Source organism: Hypanus sabinus, chromosome 19 (genome assembly GCF_030144855.1).
Source record: "Hypanus sabinus isolate sHypSab1 chromosome 19, sHypSab1.hap1, whole genome shotgun sequence".
In the NCBI taxonomy this organism is placed as follows: Eukaryota; Metazoa; Chordata; class Chondrichthyes; order Myliobatiformes; family Dasyatidae; genus Hypanus; species Hypanus sabinus.
Genome location: NC_082724.1, coordinates 7,754,455 through 7,773,729, shown reverse-complemented (window position 1 = coordinate 7,773,729; position 19,275 = coordinate 7,754,455). Strand labels below are relative to the sequence as shown.

General features: G+C 45.5%; 1 long non-coding RNA gene across 5 annotated transcripts in view; it reads right to left on the bottom strand.

Moving 5' to 3' along the window:
- LOC132377711 (uncharacterized) overlaps window positions 1–19,275 on the bottom strand; it is a 91,950-nt gene that overhangs the window by 31,631 nt on the left and 41,044 nt on the right. For 3 of the 5 annotated variants that reach the window (XR_009506724.1, XR_009506727.1, XR_009506723.1), the window contains exon 3: window positions 8,176–8,314. This is a non-coding gene — a long non-coding RNA (uncharacterized LOC132377711). Of the gene's footprint in view, window positions 1–2,998; window positions 3,041–8,147; window positions 8,315–19,275 lie in introns of all 5 variants that reach the window. The other 2 variants (XR_009506726.1, XR_009506725.1) reach the window with 2 other exon arrangements.

The window sequence follows — 19,275 nt, the reverse complement described above, 5'->3', positions numbered from 1 at the left end:
ATCACGGACGGCGTACTTGTCTGAGTACTAAAGACCTGTGCTGATCAACTGGCTTTGGCAGTCTGAAGCACCCAGCTGCTTCAAGTTTACCGGTGCCTAAGAAGAATGCAGCAACCCGCCTCAATGACTGTCGTCCAATTACAGTGATGAGGTGTTCTGAGAGCTTGGCGAAGAAACACATCAACTCCTGCTGAGAAGTGACTTGGATCCACTCCAATTTGCCTACTAGAACAACCAGTCCAGAGCAGATACCATCACATTGGCTATTCACTCAACTTTGGAACAACTGGACAGCAAAGGTACGCACGTCAGGATGCTCTTTATCAACTACAACACATCATCCCCTCAAAACTAATCAATGAGCTTCAAGACCTTTGCCTCAATACCTCCTTGTGCAATTGGATCCGTGATTTCCTCTCTTGCAAACCCCACTCAGATGGGGTTGGAAACAACATTTCATTCACAATCTTCCTCAGCATAGGTGCACTGCAGGCTGTGTGCTCAGCCCACTGCTCAACCCACTTTACACTTATGACTGTGCGACTAAACTGAGCTCCAATGCTATATTGGAGTTTACTGACAACACCACAATTATAGGCCAGATCCAAGGTGGTGACAAATCAGGATATTGGAGGAAGACTGAAAATCTGGCTGAGTGGTGTTGCAACAACAACCTTTCGCTCAATGTCAGCAAGACCAAGGAGCTCATTATTAGCTTCTAGAGGAGGAACCCAGAGGGCCTTAAGCTAGTCCTCTGAGGAGCAATTACAAAGAAAGCACAGAAGCATCTCTGCTTCCTTAAAAGTTTGCAAATATTCAGCAGAGACATCTAAAATTTTGATAAACTTTTATAGATGTATGGTGGAGAGTATATGAGCATCATGGCCTGGTATGGAAACACCAATGCCCTTGAATGGAAAACCGTTATAAAACGAGTGGAAATGGCATGAGTGCCTCATGAGTAAAGCCCTCCCCACCATTGAGCACATCTACATGGAAGGAAACATCATCATCAGGGACCCCCACCACTCAGGACGTGCTCTCTTCTCACTGCTGCCATCAGGAAGAAGGTACAGGAGCCTTAGGACTCACACCACCAGATTCAGGAACAGTTATTGCCCCTTAAACATCAAGCTCTTGAAAGTGAAGGAATAACTTTACTCAACTTCACTTGCCCCATCCATGTGTCCTCAACCTATCTTTCAAGGATGCTACATCTCATATTCTCAATATTTATTGCTTTCTATTTCTTTTGTATTTGCACTGGTTGTTCTCTGGTTGTCTAACCTGCTGAGTGCAGTCTTCCATTGGTTCTCGCGAACACGAGGAAATCTGCAGATGCTGGAAATTCAAGCAACACACACAAAATGCTGGTGGAACACAGCAGGCCAGGCAGCATCCTTAGGAATGTAAAAAAAAAGCTGGATGAACTCAACAGTTCGGGCAGCATCCGTTGACCTGACGGGTCTCGACCCAAAACGTTGACTGCTTCTTTCAACAGATGCTGCCTGACCTGCTGAGTTCATCCAGCTTTTTTGTTCATCTCGATTTGACCTCAGCATCTGCAGTGTACTTTGTGTTTAGCATCTATAGGAAGAAGTACAGTTGATGTTTCGGACCGAGACCCTTCGTCAGGACTAACTGAAATGAGAGATAGCTAGAAATTTGAAAGTAGGGAGGGGGAGGGGGAGATCTGAAATGATAGGAGAAGACCGGAGGGGGTGGGATGAAGCTAAGAGCTGGAAAGGTGATTGGCGAAAGTGATACAGAACTGGAGAAGGGAAAGGATCATGGGACGGGAGGCCTCGGGAGAAAGAAAGGGGGAGGGGAGCACCAGAGGTTAGATGGAGAACAGGCAAAGAGTGATTGTGAGAGGGGTAGAGAGAGAAAAAAAGGAAGGGGGGAGTAAATAAATAAGGGATGGGAAAGAAGGGGAGGAGGGGCATTAACAGAAGTTAGTGAAATCAATGTTCGTGCCATCAAGTTAGAGGCTACCCAGATGGAATATAGGGTGTTGTTCCTCCAACCTGAGTGTGTCTTCATCTTGACAGTAGAGGAGGCCATGGATCGACATATCAGAATGGGAATGGGACGTGGAATTAAAATGTGTGGCCACTGGGAGATCCTGCTTACTCTGGCGGACAGAGCATAGGTGTTCAGCGAAACGGTCTCCCAGTCTGCGTCAGGTCTCACCAACATATAAAAGGCCACACCGGGAGCACCAGACACAGTATACCACACCAGCCGACTCACAGGTGAAGTGTCGCCTCACCTGGAAGGACTGTCTGGGGCCCTGAATGGTGGTGAGGGAGGAAGTGTAAGGGCAGGTGTAGCACTTGTTCTGCTTACAAGGATAAGTGTCAGGAGGGAGATCGGTGGGAAGGGATGGGGAGGACGAGTGGACAAGGGAGTCGTGTAGGGAGCGATCCCTGTGGAAAGCAGAAATGGGGGGGAAGAAAAGATGTGCTTGGTACTGGGATCCCATTGGACGTGGCAGAAGTTATGGAGAATTATATGTTGGACCTGGAGGCTGGTGGGGTAGTAGATGAGGACAGGGGGAACCCTATCCCAGGTGGGGTGGTGGGTGGATGGGGTGAGAGCAGATGTGTGGGAAATGGGAGAGATGCGTTTGAGAGCAGAGTTGATGGTGGAGGAAGGGAAGCCCCTTTGTTTAAAAAAGGAAAACATCTTCGTCCTGGAATGGTCTCAGCCCGAAATGTCGACTATACTTCTTCCTATAGATGCTGCCTGGCCTGCTGCGTTCCACCAGCATTTTGTGTGTGTTGCATTGGTTCTATTGCGTTTCTTGTGCATGACCATAATCCCAGGGTTGTATATGCCGACATATACAGCATGTACTTTGATAATAAATTTACTTTGAACTTTGTACATACAGTGAAATGTGTTGTTGGTGTCAAATCAAATCAGTGAGGGTTGTACTAGGGGTAGCCCGCAAGTATTGCCACAGTTCCGGCTCCAACATTCGATAGAAACTCACCCTGACTGCACGTGTTTGGAATGTGGGAGGAATCCAGAGCACCTGGAAGAAAACCACGTGGTCAGGAGGAGAACATAAAAATTCCTTGCAGTGATTGCTGGAGTTGTAAAGCGATTACATCTACTGCTACACTTCCAGACAAACACACCACACCACACCACACCGTACCACATCACAACACAACACAACACAATACAACACAACACAACACACCACAACACAACACAACACAACACACCACAACACAACACACCACAGCACACCACAACACAACACACCACAACACACTACAACACACCACACCACAGCACACCACACCACACCACAACACAACACACCACATGGGAGAGCATATAGACAGCAGCGGGAAGCGAACCCCAATCTTACAACCAGCACTGTAAAGCATTGCGCTAGCTGCTACTCTACCCGCTTGCCCCAAATCTACGGAACACAGGCATTAACCCTTTGAGTTTGTTTGAGTAATGTTTCGTCTTGAGCTTCTCACGCTCTTTCCCATGACTTGAATAGCATCGCATCCCCTGGGGAAGTACACATCTTAAATATTCAGCGTCAGGTTTATTAGTTATGAGCCTAGACCATGAAGCATGTCAATCCGGATCACTGTGCCGGGATCAAGCCACCGACTGATAGATGGTACCATCAGTACAATCACTAAATAATGTCCAACTTTGGAAATTACAACAGGCTACCTCATTAAATTCAGTTCAGTCTTTTCACTTTCCAATTAATGTTTAAAGCCTCACTGAGACCAGTGACAATGCATAAAGCATGGTGCCTATGCCCAATGAGACATTAACAGCATTCAGTCCACAAAGAGGACTTTTATCATTATTTATGAGCTCTCAATAAAATGAACCCTCGGCCTGATGCTCTGCTTGTGATCGTTCCTGCTTGTGGTTTCCAAAGCAAATCTGTTGTTGTAATCAGTGATTAAAAGTGCCAAACCCTGGCCCTGAGATCATTCAAATTTCAAAATAAATTTATTATCTAAGTACTTTGTTACTATATACTGCCCCAAGATTCATTCTCTTTCCAGCATTCCCAGTAGAACAAAGGAATACAACAGAATGAATGAAAAACAACACACAATCGGTGTACAAAGAACAAACTGCGGATACAAAAATCAAGTAAATAACTAATACTGAGAGCATGAATTGTAGAGTCCTTGAAAGTGAGTCCGTAGTTTGTGGAGTCATTTCAATGCTGGGGTGAGTGAAGCTATCCTTGCTGGTTCAGCGGCCCGTTGTTGTTGTTTCAGGGTAATAACAGTTCCTGAACCTGGAACCTGGTGGTGTGGACCTAAGGCCTCTGTGCCAACTCTGTGTGTGTGTGTGTGTGTGTGTGTGTGCGTGTGTGTGTGCGTGAGTGCGCGTGTGCGTGTGCGTGCGTGTGTGTGCATGTGCGTGTGTGTGTGTGTGTGTGTGTGTGTGTGCGCGTGCGTGTGTGTGTGTGTGTGTGTATATATATTTTTGTATATGAGTTAGAGTGTGTGTCTGTGTCTGTGTTTATGTGTGTGTGTATTTTTGTGTATGTGTTTGTGTGTGTGTGTTTGATCGGTGTTTTTTAAATACTTAATAAGAAAGAAAATGAGCAACTCCTATGGACAGAAATTGGAATTATTCCCCATTAAGTTGTCTAGCAATTAAAATAAATTACCCCACAAAATCACCATTTGTTCCATCACTGTACTCTTCAGATAACCATTCTGATCCCTCTGTTAGGAAGCATTCAGTGGAGACACAATTATAACAAAGACTTGCTAATAGACGCACAATAAATTGCAATTTATTTTCACCCGTGCAAAACCGTACAGAAATACCTGTGATTGAAAATGAGAGGGAATCGTTGCTATGGCACTCGATAGGTACGATGTGTTGTGCAGGTGGCGAGGGGGGAGGTGGGGGAGGGAGTGGCTGAGAAGAGGCAAGAAACACAGATCAGTACAGCACAGGCCAGGCTTTTTGGCCCACAGTGTAGTGCCGTCCCTTTAGCCCACTCTAAAATCAGACTAACCCTTCTCCCTTACGTAGCTCTTCATTTTTTTTAATCAACCATGTTCCTGTAAGAGTTTCTTAAATGTCCTAATCCAGGGGTTCTCAAACTTGGGTCCAAGGACCCCTTGCTTAATGTTATTAGTCCATGGCATTAAAAAGATTGAGAACCCCTGCCCTAACGTATCTGGCTCTGCTGCCACCCCTGGCAAGGACTTGCATGCACCCAACAATTTTCTGGGGTGAGAGGAGAGAGCTTGCTGCCAGGGGAGGTGCTGGAAGCAGATATGATAGTAAGATTTAAGAGACGCATACAGGAAATTCTTGATTTAGATAGGCAGTAGAACAGGAAATTAAGACACAAGAGGTGGCAGATACAGGAATCTGCAGCAAAGAAAAACGCACAAAATTCTGGAGGAACCAGTCCTCACAAAGAGATTTGACCCAAAATGCCAACCACCCGTTTCTCTCCACAGACGCTGCCTGACCCACAGGGTTCCTCCAGCATCCTGCATGTTGTATATGAAGAGGGAAGGGAGGTTTCTTTAGTCAGAGGGTGGTGAATCTGTGAAACTCATTGGCAAGCCAATGAGTATATTTAAAATGGAGGTTGATAACTTCTTGATTAGTAAGGATGTCAAAGGTTATGGGTAGAAAGCAGAAGAATGGGGTTAAGAGGATTAAAAATCAAGCGGACTCGATGGGCTGAATGGCCTAATTCTGCTCCTATGTCTTATGGATATAGACCATAAGCAAGGAGTTGGGCAGCTTATTTTGGCATCATGGTGGTCACAGATATCCTGGACTAAAAGGCCTGTTCCTGTGATATACTGTTCTATATTCTATGTGTTGAGGATATGGGGATCTCTAGTGAGGTTGCGCCCAACATAAAATTCATAGGAGTCTGGTGTCTGGTACATCAGTGCTCTGGCCCATGCCATACTCCGATGTCTAGGCACTGACTCCCACCTTTTCACAATCCTCCTTAAATGAGTACATCCCCAAAGTGCTGTTGCAGCTCAATAAAACCCTGGTTAGACCACACCAGGAGTATTGTGTTCAGTTCTGGCTGCATCATTAAAGGGAGGATGTGCAAGATTTAGAGAGGGTGCGGAGGAGATTTACCAGGATGCTACCTGGATTAGAGAGAATGCATTATAAGAATAGGTTGAGTAAGCTGGGACTTCAAGTCAAGTCGCTCTTATTGTCATTTCTACCATATACGCTGGTACAGTACACAGTAAAAATGAGACAAAGTTCCTCCAGGACCCTGGTGCTACATGAAACAACACAAAACTACACTAGACTACGTGAAACAACACAAAACTACACTAGACTACGTGAAACAACACAAAACTATACGAGACTACCTGAAACAACACAAAACTACACTAGACTACGTGAAACAACACAAAACTACACTAGACTACGTGAAACAACACAAAACTACATTAGACTATATGAAACAACACAAAACTGCACTAGACTACGTGAAACAACACAAAACTGCACTAGACTACGTGAAACAACACAAAACTGCCCTAGACTACGTAAAACAACACAAAACTACATTAAACTTCAGACCTACATGGGACTACATAAAGTGCACAAAACAGTGCAAGGCAGTAGAATAATTAATAAACAAGACAATAGGCACAGTAAAGGGCAAATTACAATATAACTTTTCTATTGGTTCACGGTTTCTATGTCTTCAGATGCTCGAGATCGCCTGTGCTAGACTTCCTCTTAAGAGGAAGCACCTTCACCGTGTCCACACATCAAGATCCTCCGGATATGAAGGGGATTTACCCTTTATTTACCATTTGGGATGCTGCCTGAATGAGAGAGTGTTACTTATGTGGATAGATTGAGCAAGCTACGGCTTTTTTCTTTGGAGCAAAGGAGCACGTGAGGAGCCTGGATCGAGGTGTATAAGATGATAGGAGGCATAGATCGAGTGGGCAGCCAGAGACTGGTTCTCAGAGTGGAAATGGCTAATACGAGAAGGACATAATTTTAAGGTGATTGGAGGAATGTATCTATCAGAGGCATGTTTCCAGAGTGACCATGGAATATGCTGCCAGGAGTGGCAGAGCCAGGTACTTTAGGGACATTTAAGAAACTCGCCGATGGGCATATGGGTGAAAAAAATGAAGGACCTTGTGGGAGGGAAGGTTTTGATCAGCGATTCCCAACCTTTTTTGTGCCATGGGCCAATACGATTAAGCAAGGGGAACATAAACCCCAGGCTGGGAACCCCTGGTTTAGAGTAGGTCAAAAGATCGGCACAACACCATGTGCAGAAAAGGCTGTGCAGTGCTGTAGTGTCCTGTGTTCCCCCTGTGTGACAATGCAACAGTTTTGATCTTCTTGTTTTCTATGTTCAGTGAGGAAATAATTCTCTGTGTGCTATATAGGATTAATGTAAATAGTTGACTGATGATCAGCACAGACTCGATAGGCTGAAGGGCCTTTTTTCCTGTTGTATGACTCTAAATTACCTGTGGATATTTAAACAAGGACCTATCAGATTTAAGAAGACAAACCAAGGGAGATTTTCTACAGAAACTCTGAATTTAATTGGATGCGACTCTATCTGTTGACATTAAGCTGAATTGGTAAGTTATTGTTGGTAAGTTATTGTCACTGAGGTACAGTAATAAAATTGCTTTGCATGCCATCCATACAGAACATTTCATCACATCAGTGCATTGAGCTAAATGGTAACAGAAGGTAGACAGATGTACAATTGTAGAGAAAGTGCAGCGTAAGCGGATGATAAAGTGCAAGCCCGTAACGAAGTAGATTGTGAGGTCAAGTGTCCATTTTATCTTCCTAGGGGAGTGTTTGATAGTCTTATAATAGCAGGATTAAAGCTGACCTTGAAATTAGTGGCAAGTATTTTGTATTTTCTGCCTGATGCGCAGAGGGAGAAGAGAGAATGTCACAGTGTCTAAAGCCTGGGAATTCATAAAGGTGACTCTCCCTTCCCTCAAGAGAATCAATGATGGACAATAAATTGTCCATGGCCCTCGTATGACTAGAAATAGAGACAATTGACAGGTCATCAATTAAAGTGAGAATTCAAGACAATAAGTTGGCAGATGCTGGTAATCTAAAACAGAAAGGGACCATACCAGTGTAAATTGTGGAAGATGTACAGACCTGGTGACCCAGGTCTCTCCAAGAAAACCAGGTCTGGCTTGCAGAGGGCTACTTCAAGAACGAATAAACAATTCCAAGCGAGGTTGGTGGTGACATCAGATGAACGTCAGCTCTGACGGGGTTTGCGGGACATTACTTCCTACAAAGAGAAACCCATTAGCTTCATGACCATGCAAGCTCAATGCTTTTTATGTTTGCTTTGAAAGGGAGAATTTAAGTAGAGCAGCGAAGAACCCTGCAGCATCCTGTGACCCCATGATCTCTGTCGCAGAGGTCGACAGCAGGCTGCCTTTCTGGGGGGATGGCGGGGGGGGGGGGGGGGTGAGCCCCCGTAAGGCAACAGACCCCAATGGGGTACCTGGCAAGGTTCTGAAAACTTGTGCCAACCAACTGGCGGGTGTATTCAAAGACATTTTCAATCTCTCACCGCTATGGTCAGAAATTCCCACCTGCTTCAAAAGGGCAACTATTACACCAGTGCCCAAGAAGAGTAGTGAGAGCTGCCTTAATGACTTTTGTCCAATGCACTCATGTCTATGACAATGAGATGCTTTGAGAAGTTGGTCACGGCTAGCATCAACTCCTGTTCCAAGAAGGACCTGGACCCACCGTAATTTGGTCTACAGCAGATGCAATCTCAATGGCTCTATTGTGGAGAGCATTCTGACAGGCTGCATCACTGTCTGGTAAGGTGGGGGGGGGGGCATGTGTACTAGCCTCTGCAATATCCAAGACATCTTTAAGGAGCAGTGCTACTTGGGAGCAGGCAGAGTTCATTATTAAGGACCCCCATCATCCAGGACATGCCTTCTTCTCATTGTTCCTGCATCCGATTCCTAAGTTAACATTGAACCCATGAACACTACCTCACTACTTTATTATTTCTGTTTTTGCACTGTTTTTAACTATTTCATATACACATATATACTTACAGTAATTCATTTATTTATCTTTTCTATATATCTGTCATGCATTGCATTGTACTGCTGCCCCTAAGTTAACACATTTCACAACCTATGCCGGTGACTCTGACTCTGATCCACTGAAGCTGGAGGCTGGTGGGATGATGGGTGAGAATGACAGGAACCCTGTTCTCACTCTGACTGGGAGAGGAGAAATTGGCTCACATTTCTGCCAATTCAGTGCCCACAAGAAGCACGATCCTCAATGTCATCGCTGAAAGTCATCGAAATCAAACCTAATTCCCTCTAAGTAAAATTATCCCTCTCGTGTTTCTTGATCTCATTACTGGAGGTTCAGTGTCACTTGACCCTGCCACTTTGATCTGGCCCATGCCTTCATTAACCTGTTCCAACTCCACTTGCTTTTATTGGGATCTTTTTTGTTCTATCAGCTATCTCTTTAAGGTTCAGGGTTATGATATACTAAGGGTTTGTGGGAGTGGTGGCAAAGGTTGGTGAGGGTATTGCTTATGGTTGGTGTTGGGTAGGTGTGAATTGTACACAATGAGTGATCATGGTTGCAGGTATGTGGGCCAAGGTTTCTGGGGGTGTGCGACAGGAATTGTGGGGGTCTCGGAGGTTAGGGTTAGGGATTGGGGTAGGATTGGGGGGTGGAGGTGAGATGCTGGAGGAGAGAGTGGTGTGGAGGTTAGGATTAGGGGTAGGGTTGGAGGTGAGGGCCTGGCAGGGAGAGAGTGGGGAGTGGGGCTTGCGGTGAGAGGGAGGGACCTGGCGGAGAAGGCCTTTGCCTGGCCTGCTTGGGGAGTGCTTGTTCTGGAGCACCACATTGCTGTACATCTACCTGCTGATGGGCTGATGTGCCACCAGGGTTGGTCTGCATTGGGGGCAATCTGTAATGAGGGATGTATGGAGCTGTATGTGAGCTCAAAGAGGACATACCTTCCCTGCTTTCTGTAGTTTTCGGTATTTCCTTTTTCATCTGCTTCCATGGGAGTCCCCAGACTGGATTAGATTAACAGGGGTTCTCAATGCTCTGAACTTGTAGATCCATTCAATATTTTTAGGCCTGGTTATTAGGTTTAATTTAGAGACGCTGCCTGGCTTGCTGTGTTCCACCAGCATTTTGTGTGTGTTGCTTGAGTTACCAGCATCCGCAGATTTCCTCGTGTTTACTTCCTTAGTTTGTGTTGGCTGTTAATACAAATGACCCATTTCACTCTATGTTCCAATATCCAGGTGATAAACTTCTTATTTTATTTTATTTAGAGATACAGCGCAGATTAGGCCTTCTGGCCCTTCACACTGTGCTGCCCCAGCAACCCCCAACAAACCTGATCAACACTAACTTAATCACAGTACAGTGTACAATAACCAGTTAATCTACCCAGTATGCCTTTGGACGGTGGAAGGAAACTGGAGTACCTGGGGGAAACCCACTGATGCACCATCAATAACTCACTCTGAGACGTAAGGCGAGATATCGGCTTTTATTGACTGGAAGAAGGAACAAGCAGTGAGTGACCACCATACTACATCCTGGAGACTGAGAGGCCTCAATCACCTTTATACAGGGGTCTGTGGGTGGAGCCACTGGAGCAGTCAGCGGGGGGCGTGTCCAGACAGGTATATGTAGTTCACGACACCCACGCAATGCACGGGGTGGGGGGGGGGGGGTTTCCACGTACAGACACTCCTTACACAACACCATCGGAACTGAACTACCAATTCCAGAGCAGCCCAAGCTGTAAATAAAATGGCAGAGGCGTTTTCGGTTTAAGAGAAACCATAACAACTCCTTTATTGTCAACCAAACACAGAACATCAAGTGCGATTAAAAAAAAGTTCAAGTCATTACGTTAGCAGGTCAGGGCAGCCTCATAAAGTGAAGCCCAACTCAGTGTTGGTGGGTGTGAATTATGCATATGTTTCCAACCCTTACATTACCCCACGATAGCATTGCGCAAACCACTACGCTACCATGGCACCTAAATAAAGTCCAGCTTATGGTCATGTGGACAAATACAGTGAGGTACAGGCACAATGATGAACTTGCTTCCATCAGTGTAACAGGCACGGTGGTACAAAAAACACACACGGCATAAATTATTATAAATGTCAAAGATCCCAATACACAGTTTCCAGGAAGATCAAGGGATTTCTTCAAGAATTATCCCTCACTGAATACGGGCTATTTTGAGCTGTTCCCTGGGCAAAGTTCCCTATGTTTAATACCATTTCTTCAAAAGATTATTATCAGCTGCAAAGCGCTTTTGATATCCTGAACTATTCCAAGATGATATATAGATATGAATAATTAGGTATAAACTAAAATAGGTAAACCGAAAGACAGATATGTCTCTAGCTCCTCCACAGAGTTCTAAACAAACACACACGTTAACAGACACACTTGCAGATTACAATTTCTCTTACATACTCCAGGAATATAGTGATTTAAAGGGACTTTGACTTCACAGATAAATGATTGATGTTCTCTTATATCACGGAAAGAATCCCATATTTTTTGCTCGGGTAAACAGCACATACTGCATTTATGAAAACCAATACGGTTTTAGCAAGAGCTGCTTCACTCACTGCAATCTGCCTCAATCCATTCCATCCCACAGTGGACCCAGACTGAAATTGGATTTAAAATGACAAATTAGATTCTGCCCTTATAGAGGCAGTGGATTTAATCCAGAATGTGAGGGATGTGTGAGGGAGCAGGTGGAGAGAGATGCGAGGGATTGGTGGGAGGAGGGGTGAGGAGAGGGCTGAGAGGAGGGTTGAGAGAGGGTGTGAGCTTGGGGTTCTAGTTTGCACTGGGCCTCACCCGGGCAGCGGAGAAGGTCTAGAGCAGACGGGTTGGGGAGGGAATGGGGAACCTTGTAGACAGAACACCAGTCCTCTGCAAGTACCAGTTACCTAGTCTGCACTTAGTCTCCAGGTGCAGAGGAGACCACATCAATAACATCAAATGTAATAAACCACCTTGAAGCAGACGCATGTGAATCTCCACCTCACTTGGAAGGGCAAGTTATTTATTATTCATGTATTTATTTATTGCAATACCGCATGGAATCAGCCCTTCTGGCCCTTTGAGCCATGCTGCCCAACAATCCCCCGATTTTAATCCTATCCTAATCACGGGACAATTTACAATGACCGATTAACCTATCAACCGGTACATCTTTGGACTGTGAGAGGAAACCAAAGCACCCGGAGGAAACCCATGTAGTCACGGGGAGAACGTACAAACTCCTTACAAGCAGCAGCAGGAATTGAACCTGGGTCGATGGTACTGTAAAGCGTTGTGCCGACCACTACGCTAGTGTGCCGCGTTAGGTCACTGTATAGTTGTGAAGGAGATGATGCTTCGGTGCCAACATAGCACGCCCACAACTTACTAACCCCCACCCGTATGTCTTTGGAACGTGGGAGGAAACCAAAGCACCGGGAGGAAATCTATGCCATGACAGGAAGAACGAAAAAGCTCCTTACAGACAGCTGCAGAATTGTACCCCCATCACTGAGACTGAAAACATTGCGCTAACAGCTGTGCTCCCATACTGCCCCTAACATTCTACCCTCTACATCCTCAGACCCGACACAGGGTCTCGACCTGGAACATTGGACGTCCCTCTGCCACGCCAGACGCTGCTCGACCCACTGGGTTCTTCCAGCAGGAATCAACTGAGGGGACAAAGATTGGTATTCCTTGTACCACTCCTTCAAGCTGCTTCCCCGTGTGAAGTCCAAGACCACAGGAATGCAGCTTACATTAAAATAATGTAAATGGTATTGAAGGCAAACCTAGTGATTTTCTCTCCTTCAGGGGAACATATTATACTCCCACAACGAACCTCAATTAAGTGAGCAAATTCAACACAAATTATGTTGCTCTAGTGACTCGTTGCAAATTAAAATTAACTGCCTGTCAACTGGTACCAAGCACAGGTGAAAGGTTAATGGCTGTCAGCATTTCCATTGGTTGGCAAATCGTTCTCCACCTATTATGCTTGAATTTTTGAAAGAAAAATCCCAATGCTCTGAGTCTGACTTGTGTCTCTTTCAATTCAAGGATTAATTACAATTGCAGATCACTTGCACATCACTTAGTAATGAGAGAACTGTCAGCGAATCACATGCCAGATAACAAAATAATTCTGGCCTTGCCTTTGCCGTCCATGCCCATTCGCACTCCTTCTCCTGACATCGATGGTTAATTGACAAGTGGGTCTTTGAACAGGACAATTGGCTTTCAGTCAGGCCCTCCGAGTTACTCGACTTGACAGCAAGCGCCACCGGGCCTGCTTCCACACCTGGTGGTTGCTATGGTGAGTCAGGATAACCCGGGCCACTCTCGCTGAGGAGGTCACTTAACACACTCCCTTTAACTTGAAGGGATTTATTGAAGTATTTAATTTCATAATGACTATATCTGATAACAGTTAGGCAGCGGCAATGAGGTGGCAGGGATTATCCACAGATTGTTTTTGTCAACTTTGCCCCTGGTACATCTCAGAGCAGGTATTAGGAGGTTTGTGATAAGGATTCAACAGTGCAGAAAACAAGATGAGCGTTTTTTTTGTCATACGAATTTTGAGATATTGGAACACGCAGTGAAATGCTTCAATTGCGTCAACACGGTTCGAATATGTGCCGGGGGCAGCCCGCTAGTGCTGCCATGCTTCTGGCACCAACGTAGCATGCCCACAACCTACGGACCCTGACCTGTTTATCAATAGACTGTGGGAGGAAGCCAGAGCACTCAAAGGCAACCTGGGTGGTGACGGGGAGAATGTACAGACAGCCGTTGGAACTGAGCCCGGGTCTCCGCACTGGGGAAGCGTTTTGCTAATCGTCACACTGCCATGCCCCCTGCATGCTTCACTTGTTGACACTCTTCAGGGGTCTAACTGGGTCACGCCTTCGCGCAGAGGGTGGTGTGAGTGTGGAATTGGCTGCCAGCGGAAGTGATGGATGTGTGGTTGGCTGCAGCGTTTAGGAGAAGTTTGGATGGGTGCATGGATGGGAGGGGTGTAGAGGGTTATGGTCCAGAAGTGGGCCAATGCAACTCAGCAAAATAACGGTTTGGCATGGACTAGATGAGCTGAAGGGTCTGTTTCTCTACTATAATGCTCTATGATTTCCTGGTTAAGGGATCAGTGAGCTAAGGGTCACATTCTCAAACTAAGGGACCAGCGAACTTTTGTTTCTGTCTCCAAAGATGCTGCCTGACCTGCATTTCTTTCTTTATTTCAGATTTGCTGGATCTGCTGGACTTTTTATACAGTATTTTCGTTCAAGGTGAAGTTGTAACTGAGATAATTGCTTTGGGGGAGGCTGGGCAGTGAGCTGGGTAGCCCAGAGATGGTGTACCCTGTCTTTTCACTTGCAAAGAACTGCAGGAAGTTGTGGACGCAGCTCAGCCTCCCCTCCATGGACAACACACACAAATTGAAGGAGGGACTCCACAGGTCAGGAAGCATCTATGGAAAAGAGTAAAGAGTTGATGTTTCAGGCTGAGGCCCTTCAGCAGGACTGAAAAGGAGATGGACTAAGAAGGTGGGGGGGGGGGGGGGGAGGAAGAAGTACAAGGTAGCAGGTGATAGGTGAAATCAGAAGGGGGGAGGAGTGAAGTAAAGAGCTGGAAGTTGATTGGTATAAGAGATACAGGGCTGGAGAAGGGGAATCTGATAGGAGAAGACCGAAGACCACAGAAGAAAGGGGAGGGGAGGAGCACCAGTGAGAGGCGATGGGCAAGTAAGGAGATAAGGTGAGAGAGAAAAACAAGAATGGAGAATGATGGTGGTGGGGGGGGGGGGGGGGGGGAGCAAATATTGGAATTTTGAGAAATCGATGTTCCTGCCGTCAAGTTGGAGATGGGATATAATGTGTTGCTCCTCCAACCTGAGTGTTACCTCATTGCGGCAGGAGAAGAGGCCATGGACTGGACATATTGGAATGGGAAGGGGAAGTAGAATTGAAGTGAGTGGGAACGAGCAAATCGTGTTTTTTTTTTGTGGTGTACTAAGAGACAGGATCACCTCTAGGTTAAATATACCAAATAACCTGACCTCTACAGTTATCTTTTAAGTGTTATTGAAATCTTCATTAAGCTGAGGCTGGGGCCTAGATAACAGAACTTAGAACACTACAGCACAATACAGGCCCTTCAGCCTGTGATGTTGTGTCAAACTTTTAACCTACTCCAAGAGCAATCTAACGCTTCCCTCCCACATAGCACTTCATCTCTCTTTCATCCAGGTGCTTATTTAAGATCATGTTAAACGTTCCTTGTGTATCTGCCTCTGCCATCACCCCAGGCGGTGAATTCCTCATACCTACCGCTCTCTGGGTAAAATACTTAACTCTGATATCCCTCCTTATACTATCCTCCAATTACCTTAAAATTATGCCCTCTTGAATTGGTTATTTCCATTGTAAGAAAATGTCTATGTCTATTCACTCTATCTACATGTACCTTTATCAAGTCTCTGCTTGTTCTCCTTTGCAAAAGCCCTAACTCGCTCAATCTAACTTCATAAGATATCCTCTCTAATCAAGGCAGCATCCTGGTAAATCCCCTTCGTATCAAGATCCAAAGGATCTTGACATGACAGACATGGTGAAGAAGTTTCCTCTTGAGGAGAAGTCTAGCACAAGCTCACTCGAGCATCTGAAGACATAGAAGCTGTGGACCAAGAGTTGGTCAACAGGACAGGTGTACATAGATCCTTCAGAAAGTAATTGGACAAACATTTGGGGGAAGTAAATGGGTGATGGGGTGGTGATACATCTCTACCAAAGGTGTGTAAGCCACTCCTTCCCTCCGCTAGCCTGCAGCTCACCCTTGGGCAAGGCGTAGCACCTGCTTAGCCCCCCAATCAGGATCACGTGAAGCCGTGGGAGCAGGTGGTGGATGGTCGTATGAGAAGCTGGTGCAGATCACAAGTCTTGTTTTGTGACCAATGATACCAGGCAGACAATCTCTGAAGAGTGTCGATAATGGGTGAGTCACCAGTCTTGTGAAAACACTGCCCAGAAAAAGGCAATGGCAAACCACTTCAGTAGAATCATTTGCCAAGAACAATCATGGTTGTGAAAAGACATATGACACAACACGAAACAAATGTATAAATTTGCAGGCTACGTATAAGAGCAGGAGATGGAACTGAGGAGCAATCATGGTCTTGATGGGCCAAAGAGCCTCAAGTTGCTCCATAATGATTCTGTGAAACCCTGAAATACATGACAAAATGCTTTCTAATTTATTTCTAAAGTGCCCCTTGTGTCTATGAAACTTTTAAATCTACTATTGCATGCAATGTCACGGGAAACTGCCAACACTTTAAGGAACTGGCCTTAGAGAGCTCCCAGCTAATTTGCAGACATTTTTAAAACACTTGCTTATGGTCAGTAGCCAGTCAGATTGACCCTGGTTCAAAAAGCCTACACACTAACAGAGTATAATTGAAACAGAGCGTCTCCTCATCACTGTTTTTCCCTTCTCCTCCTCATATCACACCATTGACTCCAAATCGAAAAACAGAGACACACAGCTACGCTGGGGACTGGAGAGAAAAGCAATTAATGGTGAAATTGCTTCATTTCACGGTCTCTTCACAAAAACCCTGTCCTTTTATTTGCTTTTAGCAAGGATGGTGCTTAGCAGTTAGTGCGTAGAAGCTTGAAGCTGGAGTATGATCGATCGTACAATCTATCACCATCCTTTATCCATCCATCAATCGATCGGTCGATATTTATTTATCATTTATTATTTAGTTGTCATCTATCAATCAACTATCCACCTATCCATTTATTATCACATTATCTATCTCTATCTTTCTATCTCTTTAACTTTATCTATCATCTATCTCTTCACCTATCAATATCTTTCACTATCTTTTTCCTCTCTATATCTATCTGCCTTTCTTTCTTTCTCCTCTCTTTGTCTACCTTTCACTTCATCTACCTATCTTTCTTCTCTCTATATCTATCTATCCATTTATCTCTCTATCTCTAGCCTCTGTGACTTCTTGGACATCAACCAGGCGCCCCCTGCATAAGGGTTTCGGCCTGAAACGTTGACTACTTACTCTTTTCCATTGATGCTGTCTGACCTACTGAGTTCCTCCAGCCTTTTATCTGTGATCTTGAAGGAGCAATGCCCTAAAAAGGCTGCATCCATTGTTAAGGACCACCATCACTGAGGACATGCGACCAGGTACAGGAGCCTGAAGGCTCACGCTCAACAATTCGGGAACAGCTGCTTCCCCGCTGCCATCCAATTTCTGAATAGACATTGAACACTACCTCACTACTTTTAAATTTTTATTTTTGCACTATTTATTTAATTTCATTATTTAATATACATATACTTACTGAAATTCATTTTTTTCTATTCTTTTGTATTGCATTGTACTGCTGCTGCAAAGACAAATTTCATAATCTATGCTGATGAGCGATTGATCTATCTATCTATATCTATCTTTCTTTCTCTCTTCTTCCCCCTCTACCTGTATCCATCTATCCATCTATCTCTCTATATTACCACACACAAAATGCTGAAGGAACTCAGCAGGTCAGGCAGCATCTATGGAAATGAATAAACAGTTGACATTTTGGGCTGAGACCCTTCTTCAAATCTCGGCCCAAAGCATCGACTGTTTATTCCTGCTGCCTGGCCTGCTGAATTTCTCCAGCATTTTGTGTGTGTTGCTCTGGATTTCCAGCATCTACAAACTTTCATATGTTTATATCTCTCTATCGCTCTCACTTTTTCTCTCTCTCTATCTAACTGTCTAACAATCGTTATTATTAATCTGTTGACCATCTGTTCTCAATTGTCTATCCCATTAGGCTAGAACTAAAAATTTGTTTTCCGTGAAATATCATGCGTCATGAGAATGTAGCTAGTTCACTGGTGTCCCCGGTGAAAACTTGTTCTCCCTTCCTGTTCTGGGACTCGATGGGACTGATTCCTTGCCTGTCACTAAACTTGCCCATGCACCAAGTTGTGATGGCACAGCTAGCTTACCGAGAAGGTCCACATCCAGACAGACACACGGACACACAACACACAAACATACAGGTACACATGCAAATATACACCATCTCCCTCATTTCAGGCAGGGTTTTGACATGAGTAGTTCTTCTTCTCGCCCCACCCCCCACACCACATCCTCCCCCACAGATGCAGCTTGACAGGCTGAGTTTCTCCAGCAGGTAGGGTATTGCTCGAGATCTGAGCTTCTGCAGCCTACTGTCTCCACTCTCACCTCACCTCACGAACTCCTCAGCCTCAGCCTCCTATCTCCACTCTCACCTCACCTCATGAACTCCTCAGCCTCAGCCTCCTATCTCCACTCTCACCTCACCTCATGAACTCCTCAGCCTCACCCTCCTGTCTCTAATCTCACCTCACCTCACAAACTCCTCAGCCTCACCCTCCTGTCTCTAATCTCACCTCACCTCACAAACTCCTCAGCCTCACCCTCCTATCTCCACTCTCACCTCACCTCATGAACTCCTCAAACTCAGCCTCCTGTCTCTAATCTCACCTCACCTCATGAACTCCTCAAGCTCAGCCTCCTGTCTCTAATCTCACCTCACCTCATGAACTCCTCAGCCTCAGCCTCCTGTCTCCACTCTCACCTCCCCTCAGGAACTCCTCAGCCTCAGCCTCCTGTCTCTAATCTCACCTCACCTCACAAACTCCTCAGCCTCACCCTCCTGTCTCCACTCTCACCTCACCTCATGAACTCCTCAGCCTCACCCTCCAGTCTGTAATCTCACCTCACCTCATGAACTCCTCAAGCTCAGCCTCCTGTCTCTAATCTCACCTCCCCTCAGGAACTCCTCAGCCTCAGCCTCCTGTCTCCACTCTCACCTCCCCTCAGGAACTCCTCAGCCTCAGCCTCCTGTCTCCGCTCTCACCTCACCTCATGAACTCCTCAGCCTCAGCCTCCTGTCTCTAATCTCACCTCACCTCATGAACTCCTCAGCCTCAGCCTCCTGTCTGCAGTCTCACCTCCCCTCAGGAACTCAGCTCGTTGGTCCACCTTGGGCCAAGGCTGTGATGAGGGCCGGAGATGAATGAGCCTGAGGAAGGGAGGGACAGGGCTTGTTTTTCTGTTGTCTCGTTGCGTGTTCGGTTTAGCTGTGTTCTGTGTTG